The 8,030-nt window shown below is 36.7% G+C and overlaps 1 pseudogene; it reads right to left on the bottom strand.

Moving 5' to 3' along the window:
* Nucleotides 1-2,584: 2,584 nt before the first annotated feature.
* On the bottom strand, nucleotides 2,585-7,578 carry LOC127697762 (ubiquitin carboxyl-terminal hydrolase CYLD-like; annotated as a pseudogene).
* Between the last annotated feature and the right edge of the window lie 452 nt (nucleotides 7,579-8,030).

The raw sequence follows: 8,030 nt of genomic DNA, 5'->3' as shown, positions 1-8,030 counted from the left end.
ATGTGTGTATATATAAATGTATGTATGTATATATATATATATATATATATATATATGAAAATGGTCATTAGGCCTAGCAAGTACAGAAATTATAATCAAAACAACTTTGAGATTATAGTTTATTCTAGTCAGTGTTGCTATGATCAACAGAGCAGCTGATGTCTAAATGCTGACAAAAATATGAGGAAAGGGGAGCCACATTTACTGCTTGTGAAATCATAAACTTAACTAGCCTCCCTGTATATATGTGAAGAAAATTCTCAAAAATAAAATCTATAATCTGACTCAATCATAATACTTATATCCATGTGCCCCAAGGACTGCACATACATTGACAAATGCTTACTCATCCAAGCAATGTGCTGCTCTAGTAACAAGAACTAGAAAACAGAAAGAATCCAAATATCCTCCAACTGATAAATGGGTAATGAAAGTATGGGATAAGTGGAATATTAAATTCTATTGATGCATACAAAATAAATAATGTTTTATTTATGAATGGAATTAGGTGGGTGTGGGGGGTTATACCATCGTAGAAGCAAGAGGAGGTGTGATGGGATAAGGTGTTTCTGGGGGGGAAATCAAGAAACAGGATAACATTTAAAATGTAAAATAAATAAAATAACCAATAAAAAAGAAAATAGTATGTTAAATGAAGTAATTTTGGTTTTTTTGCTCATATTTTATTTTATGAATTTATTGTTTCTTCGTGTTCTATGTTGTTGATGACTGTGATGCTGAGAGTAATTTTATGGATAAATTTGATGATATTCTTTTAGAAAATGATTGTGGGAATTTTAAATAAATATAAGATTTAAACTTATTTAATAACCTATTCAAATTATCTTTAATTATTCTTTAGGGTCAAGAATTCCCACAGCCTTATTAAAATAACTTAAAAATATTACCTGATGATGTTTCTCCACATCTGATGGCTGAGTATACGTAATTGGATTAGTATCTGATATCTAAAGGCCTTAATTTCACATACAAATTTTGCCTTAGTACAATTTGGAATTGAGGAAAGGAAATGAGGAACATCACCCTAATGGATACAACTTCAAATCCTCAGGATTTTCAAGACTCCTGAGAGAAATTAACTTTGTTTACTGCATGCATGATACCATGTATGCTAATAATACAGAAAAATTAAATTTCCTTGCCTTTGGGATATTTCCAATAAAATATTATATTTTTTATTATAACAGTGTGGCAAAAACAATCAGGTCATTCAGTTCAGCAATTAATTTGATGAAATCCAAAAATAGTTTTAAGTTTTATAGTGAAAACAAAGCATCTTAAATGAAAACATAAGCTCTTAGAATCAATGGATATTTTATAATAGTTTTATAAAATATTCTTCAAGCAGCACTTAAAATTTAATTTCTTAATCAAAATGTTCACTTTAGAGAGCCTGCAGGTTTGACTTCAAATATGTTACTTGTTTAGTTTACTGTTTTGTTCAACAAGATATCTCAGAAATTTCAAGTATATTAAAGTTTACACTGTTTCCTCCCTGAAAATCTATATTAAAAATGGCCATGTACGTTGTTTAGAATGAAACTAATCATTAAGTTTCTCTAACACTGGAAAATTATGTCACATTCTAGAACAGTTTTAATATAAACTGTAATTTTTATAATAGGTACTACTTGTAAATTTTGATATTTACTCAATATTTAGCAAAAATAAATTTGCAGTCACTACATTCTTACTATGTGTGAATTTTAAAAATATATGTAATTTACCTTAAAGTGATAATAATTTTAAAATCTAGAATTAGTGTCTAATGCCGATAAATTGAAAACAAATGCCAGCATTGTTTGCATGGTTATAATCATGGAACATGTCTCAAAACTCACTCTATATTAGCCCAACTCAATGTGGGAATTAAGATAGAAAAAGGCAGTACTCAGCCTCATTTCCTATCAGGTTCCTTGGGGGAAAAAGAAAAATCACTGATGTGACTTGAAATGTGTCCAAAGGATTTAGGTACTAGACAACTAGGTTCAAAAGTCTGCTTTTAAAGTCCATAACAAACAGCATCCTCCATTTATCTGAACCTTTCTTTATGAAAGGCTTTATTTCAGATAGATACTTCATTAGAGCATGCATCCCAAAATCAGCTTTGGCTCTTTTTTTTAAATAAAATAATTTATTTGATATGAGACTTTTAAATACCTAACACATTTTTTCAGGGAAATGTTGGTACTGTCTCTAAGCAGATTTACTTTCTCTAGGCTGTGGATTTGTATAAGAATATATAATTTATTTATCAGTCATTTCAGAAACCAGTGCATCTGGTCCCATATTTAGGAGATCCTACAGAAAACCTGTTCAGTAGTAGTTGTTACTATGACTAAGATGCTTGCTTTGTACCCTAATCCTCCAAGAACACACCAAAAATGGACAATCTATGGCATTCACTCATTTATCTCAAAATCAGAACAAGTAAAAACTAACATCATGAAAGGAATTTCAGCCTGTTCTGACCACTGCAGCAGGAGCACAGAAACTCAGTAAAGTATAAACATACAGGAAATTAGCACTATATAGGAAAATTAACAATGAATTTAGCACACCTTCAATAACTGGAGTAAAGGTCACAAAGAGGAGCCATATACTTCACAAAAGCAACAAAGTGGCTCATTTCTATGCAGAGACCAGCAAATAACTCCATCTTCTGACAGCGCATGCAGCCATGTCTCCAGTCCCGGTCAGATAAGTCTTTGGGGAGTGATCCTGGATGGTAAATATGATTCAACCTCCTGGGATGAATGTGAACCTGAGTGCTGCAGCTTTTCCAGAGCTGCTTGATCTTCCGAGCTGAGATGTCTGGGTCACCACGGCACTCTACATTCGTAGATCACAAGTTCTCCACAGCAACTGCACTGCCTGGGAGTGCTTTCACATAAATCTCTTATATTTTATTCCAAGGAAGAATTTTTTTAAATAGTTTTAAGTCTTTTCAAACTGAGGTGTCTGAATGACATCAAGCATGATGGTGCCTCTACAAATTTCAGGTTGCTATTGGTAAAAGACCATTCTAATAACTGCCGAATTGTGGGTACTACAACTTTCTCTCTCTCTTTTTTATCTTTTTTATAAAAATTTGATAAAAGTTACAGTCTTGAACTTTTTGACCTGATGACCTCATATTTAACAAAGATTCAACCCTTAAAATATCATGAAACAAGATATTTAGAAATTCTTCAGGATCCTTTTTTCAGAGGTAAATCCCAATGCAGCCTCAACTTTTTCAAGCATTTTCCTCAGTCTCATAATCTTTGTGACACATACATATCCCTATATTCTTAGTCTGTCTCTGTCCTCAGTAGCTCTTGATTCTGTCTCACTGTAATGCTCTACATCATTCTCCTCTGCGGTTCTGGGTAATATGGTCTCCCAGGCAGAACTAAAAGCAAATAAGCAGACTAACATTGAGGCATTGATTCTATGTAACAAGAATTGTATAATCCCTGGATGCATTTCTTCTCTCCAATCATTATCTCTCACCCTTCCTTTTCTATTTTAGGTGGAGTATTTTCTTCTAATACTTTACTTAAGTAGCCCCCAAATGCTAACAAGTTATATGTTTCAATCTGATTGGAAACAGGCTGGAAGGATGCAAACCTAGATTATGGTCTGCAGCTCTTCAGTTTCACAGACTGTGCCTTCTTCAGGGTACAGGTGAAATAGTGGATGCCCCTGAAAGTTCTACCTGTAGAGCCTGCCCATTCAGCTTCCAGTTCCTATGCAGCTAGCATATCAATGAGCCCTGGTGGCTGGCCAACCCAATGGATAACGCCATAGAATGAGAGGTTCTTTTTTATATCAGTCAGTGAACCAACCTCCATCTTGTGTGCATTCCCAGAAGAGATGGGCAAGGGTGGACTCTCCTGGACAGCTGTGCTGTTCAGGTCTCCCATCACAGACTGCAATGATAGAGAGAGTGGACTATGAGCCATGCTGCCATTAGTAATGTGCATCTTTGTCAAGCTAAAGGTAAGGAGTGAAATCTGATTTCTCATTAGACAAGTAATTCATGGAAGGAGGTTGCAGTAGAGGTGATGAATGTCAGAAGTCTGAAGACATCTCTGTAAGTGAGTTTTCAGGGGCTTTTGAAATTTCATCAATGTATTTGGACTTAGATTGTTTTGAGTCAACACATGATGCATTTAAGGTATAAAATAATTCAGATCTGTTTTTACTTCCTGGGTCTTCTGGTAACCTTTGGCTTATTATGACCAGAAGAATCTTTTGACATAAAGACAAGTTTGGAAAGCCTCCTTTCCTGTGTCACACTATCTGGAATGATGTCATTGATGTGCAGGAGAATTGCATTTTCAACACTTGTAAAACTGCAAAGCTGTACTCCATCAAACCATCCATCCCAGTTGTCAATAGAGCTATTCATGTCCACACAAACAAAATATTCTATATTCTCTTTTCCTGGTAAAATATCAGAGAATATTATTGTTCCAGATTCTATACTTATTTCAGCCTTCAAAGAAACTCTGGAGTTTATTTCCAAAGGGTTCAACTTGTATCTCCTTGGCCTGCAAAATCACTTTCCAATTTATTGTCATCATTTTCTTTAAGTTCCAGTTTGTCCAATGCAAAAAATTCACTACATTCTTCATCACACTGGAAAAGCTACTTCCTTTGAAACACCCCACCCATGAAACCTTGACCAAGACCTTCTTCCAGTAATTTACTCCAAAGAAAATTCCTGACATCATCCTCCCCGCTAATGAAGGTCCTCTGAGGCATACAACTCCTAGAAATTCCTCTTCCCCAGAACACAGCTGTACTTTCACAGCACTGCCCACATTTACCTGGAGGTCTTTTTATTTTATTTATTTTTTTTAGAATCTTATTTTTATTCGATATATTTTTATTTACATTTCAAATGATTTCCCCTTTTCTAGACACCTACTCCCCAAAAGTCCCACAAGCCCCCTTCTCTCCCCCTGTCCTCCCACCCAACCATTCCCACTTCCCCGTTCTGGTTTTGCCGAATACTGCTTCACTGAGTCTTTCCAGAACAGGGGTCACTCTTCCTTTCTTCTTGTACCTCATTTGATGTGTGGATTATGTTTTGGGTATTCCAGTTTTCTAGGTTAATAACCACTTATTAGTGAGTGCATACCATGATTTACCTTTTGAGTCTGGGTTACCTCACTTAGTATGATGTTTTCTAGCTCCATCCATTTGCCTAAGAATTTCATGAATTCATTGTTTCTAATGGCTGAATAGTACTCCATTGTGTAGATATACCACATTTTTTTGCATCCACTCTTCTGTTGAGGGATACCTGAGTTCTTTCCAGCATCTGGCAATTATAAATAGGGCTGCTATGAACATAGTAGAGCATGTATCCTTATTACATGGTGGGGAATCCTCTGGGTATATGCCCAGGAGTGGTATAGCAGGATCTTCTGGAAGTGAGGTGCCCAGTTGAGGAACCGCCAGACTGATTTCCAGAGTGGTTGTACCAATTTGCAACCCCACCAGCAGTGGAGGAGTGTTCCTCTTTCTCCACACCCTCTCCAACACCTGCTGTCTCCTGAATTTTTAATCTTAGCCATTCTGACTGGTGTAAGGTGAAATCTCAGGGTTGTTTTGATTTGCATTTCCCTAATGACTAATGAAGTTGAGCATTTTTTAAGATGCTTCTCCGCCATCCGAAGTTCTTCAGGTGAGAATTCTTTGTTTAACTCTGTACCCCATTTTTTAATAGGGTTATTTGGTTTTCTGGAGTCTAACTTCTTGAGTTCTTTATATATATTGGATATTAGCCCTCTATCTGATGTAGGACTGGTGAAGATCCTTTCCCAATTTGCTGGTTGCCAATTTGTCCTCTTGATGGTGTCCTTTGCCTTACAGAAACTTTGTAATTTTATGAGGTCCAATTTGTCAAATCTTGATCTCAGAGCATACGCTATTGGTGTTCTGTTCAGAAACTTTCTCCCTAGGCTGAGCCTCTCCTCACAGTTGGTAATTGCCAACAGTAAGTCTGTGATTTTTTTTAAAATTAATTCTACAGCATCCTTTCCATCAACAAACTACATGTGGTTGCTCTAAGATTCTTTAATCCAATATGGTATTACTTGCCTTTTGCAAACAGAACTCTTTTTTGTATTATTCGATATAATTTATTTACATTTCAAATGATTTCCCCTTTTCTAGACCCCCACTCCCCGAAAGTCCTGTAAGCCCCCTTCTCTTCCCCTGTCCTCCCTCCCACCCCTTCCCACTTCCCCGTTCTGGTTTTGCCGAATACTGTTTCACTGAGTCTTTCCAGAACCAGGGGCCACTCCTCCTTTCTCCTTGTATCTCATTTGATGTGTGGATTATGTTTTGTGTATTCCAGTTTTCTAGGTTAATAACCACTTATTATTGAGTGCATACCATGATTCACCTTTTGAGTCTGGATTACCTCACTTAGTATGATGTTCTCTAGCTCCATCCATTTGCCTAAGAATTTCATGAATTCATTGTTTCTAATGGCTGAATAGTACTCCATTGTGTAGATATACCACATTTTTTGCATCCACTCTTCTGTTGAGGGATACCTGGGTTCTTTCCAGCATCTGGCAATTATAAATAGGGCTGCTATGAACTTAGTAGAGCATGTATCCTTATTACATGGTGGGGAATCCTCTGGATATATGCCCAGGAGTGGTATAGCAGGATCTTCTGGAAGTGAGGTGCCCAGTTTTCGGAGGAACCGCCAGACTGATTTCCAGAGTGGTTGTACCAATTTGCAACCCCACCAGCAGTGGAGGAGTGTTCCTCTTTCTCCACACCCACTCCAACACCTGCTGTCTCCTGAATTTTTAATCTTAGCCATTCTGACTGGTGTAAGATGAAATCTTAGGGTTGTTTTGATTTGCATTTCCCTAATGACTAATGAAGTTGAGCATTTTTTAAGATGCTTCTCCGCCATCCGAAGTTCTTCAGGTGAGAATTCTTTGTTTAACTCTGTACCCCCATTTTTTAATAGGGTTGTTCGGTTTTCTGGAGTCTAACTTCTTGAGTTCTTTGTATATATTGGATATTAGCCCTCTATCTGATGTAGGATTGGTGAAGATCTTTTCCCAATTTGTTGGTTGCCGATTTGTCCTCTTGATGGTGTCCTTTGCCTTACAGAAACTTTGTAATTTTATGAGGTCCAATTTGTCAAATCTTGATCTTAGAGCATACGCTATTGGTGTTCTGTTCAGAAACTTTCTCCCTAGGCTGAGCCTCTCCTCACAGTTGGTAATTGCCAACAGTAAGTCTGTGATTTTTTTTAAAATTGATTCTACAGCATCCTTTCCATCAACAAACTACATGTGGTTGCTCTAAGATTCTTTAATCTATTCTGGTATTACTTGCCTTTTGAAAACAGAACTCTTGAATGTCCCATAGAACAGTCTTCAATGTATTGTCCTATACTCCCTTTAGGTACATTCAAGAGCTTCTGTGTTTATTTGTCTGTTAGACTGCCTTCTTTAAGAAACAGATAAAAAAAATCTGTTCTTCCCAACAGGGTGAAATAACTTTCTCTTGACTACATAGTCCTGAACTCATTGTGACAGTAACTTTCAGAACATTAACTGGCAAAACAGAACTACTAGTAAATCTGTCATAAAATCAAAAAGAAAAAAATGAATTCACTGTAAGTCCCAATCAATATTTTAGCAACCTAGTGTCCATGTTGTAAAATGGCAACAATTCAAAGTACCCCACAGGAGCCACTAGTGGCAGAACTGTGATGGGATCAACCAACCATTTGTTATCTGATCTGAGGCCTTCTCTGGTAAAAGGAATCAATGCCAGATATTATAAGCCAGTTCAGATCCACGGCATAAGGGCTCACTGCTGCCTTGCTGCTCAGAACCACAACCTTGGCTTCAGAACCAGTGTCTCTGGTTGGCCCCTAGCTTCAACATTAAAAAAAAAACTTATTTAAATTTTTCTGTTCTTCATTTTTTATTAGCTATATTCTTTATGTACATTTCAATTGTTGTCCCGTTTCCTGG

The sequence above is a fragment of the Apodemus sylvaticus genome, chromosome 12 (genome assembly GCF_947179515.1).
Source record: "Apodemus sylvaticus chromosome 12, mApoSyl1.1, whole genome shotgun sequence".
Taxonomy (NCBI): domain Eukaryota; kingdom Metazoa; phylum Chordata; class Mammalia; order Rodentia; family Muridae; genus Apodemus; species Apodemus sylvaticus.
The sequence above is the reverse complement of the archived record's forward strand: the minus strand, read 5'-3'. Positions and strand labels throughout refer to the sequence as shown.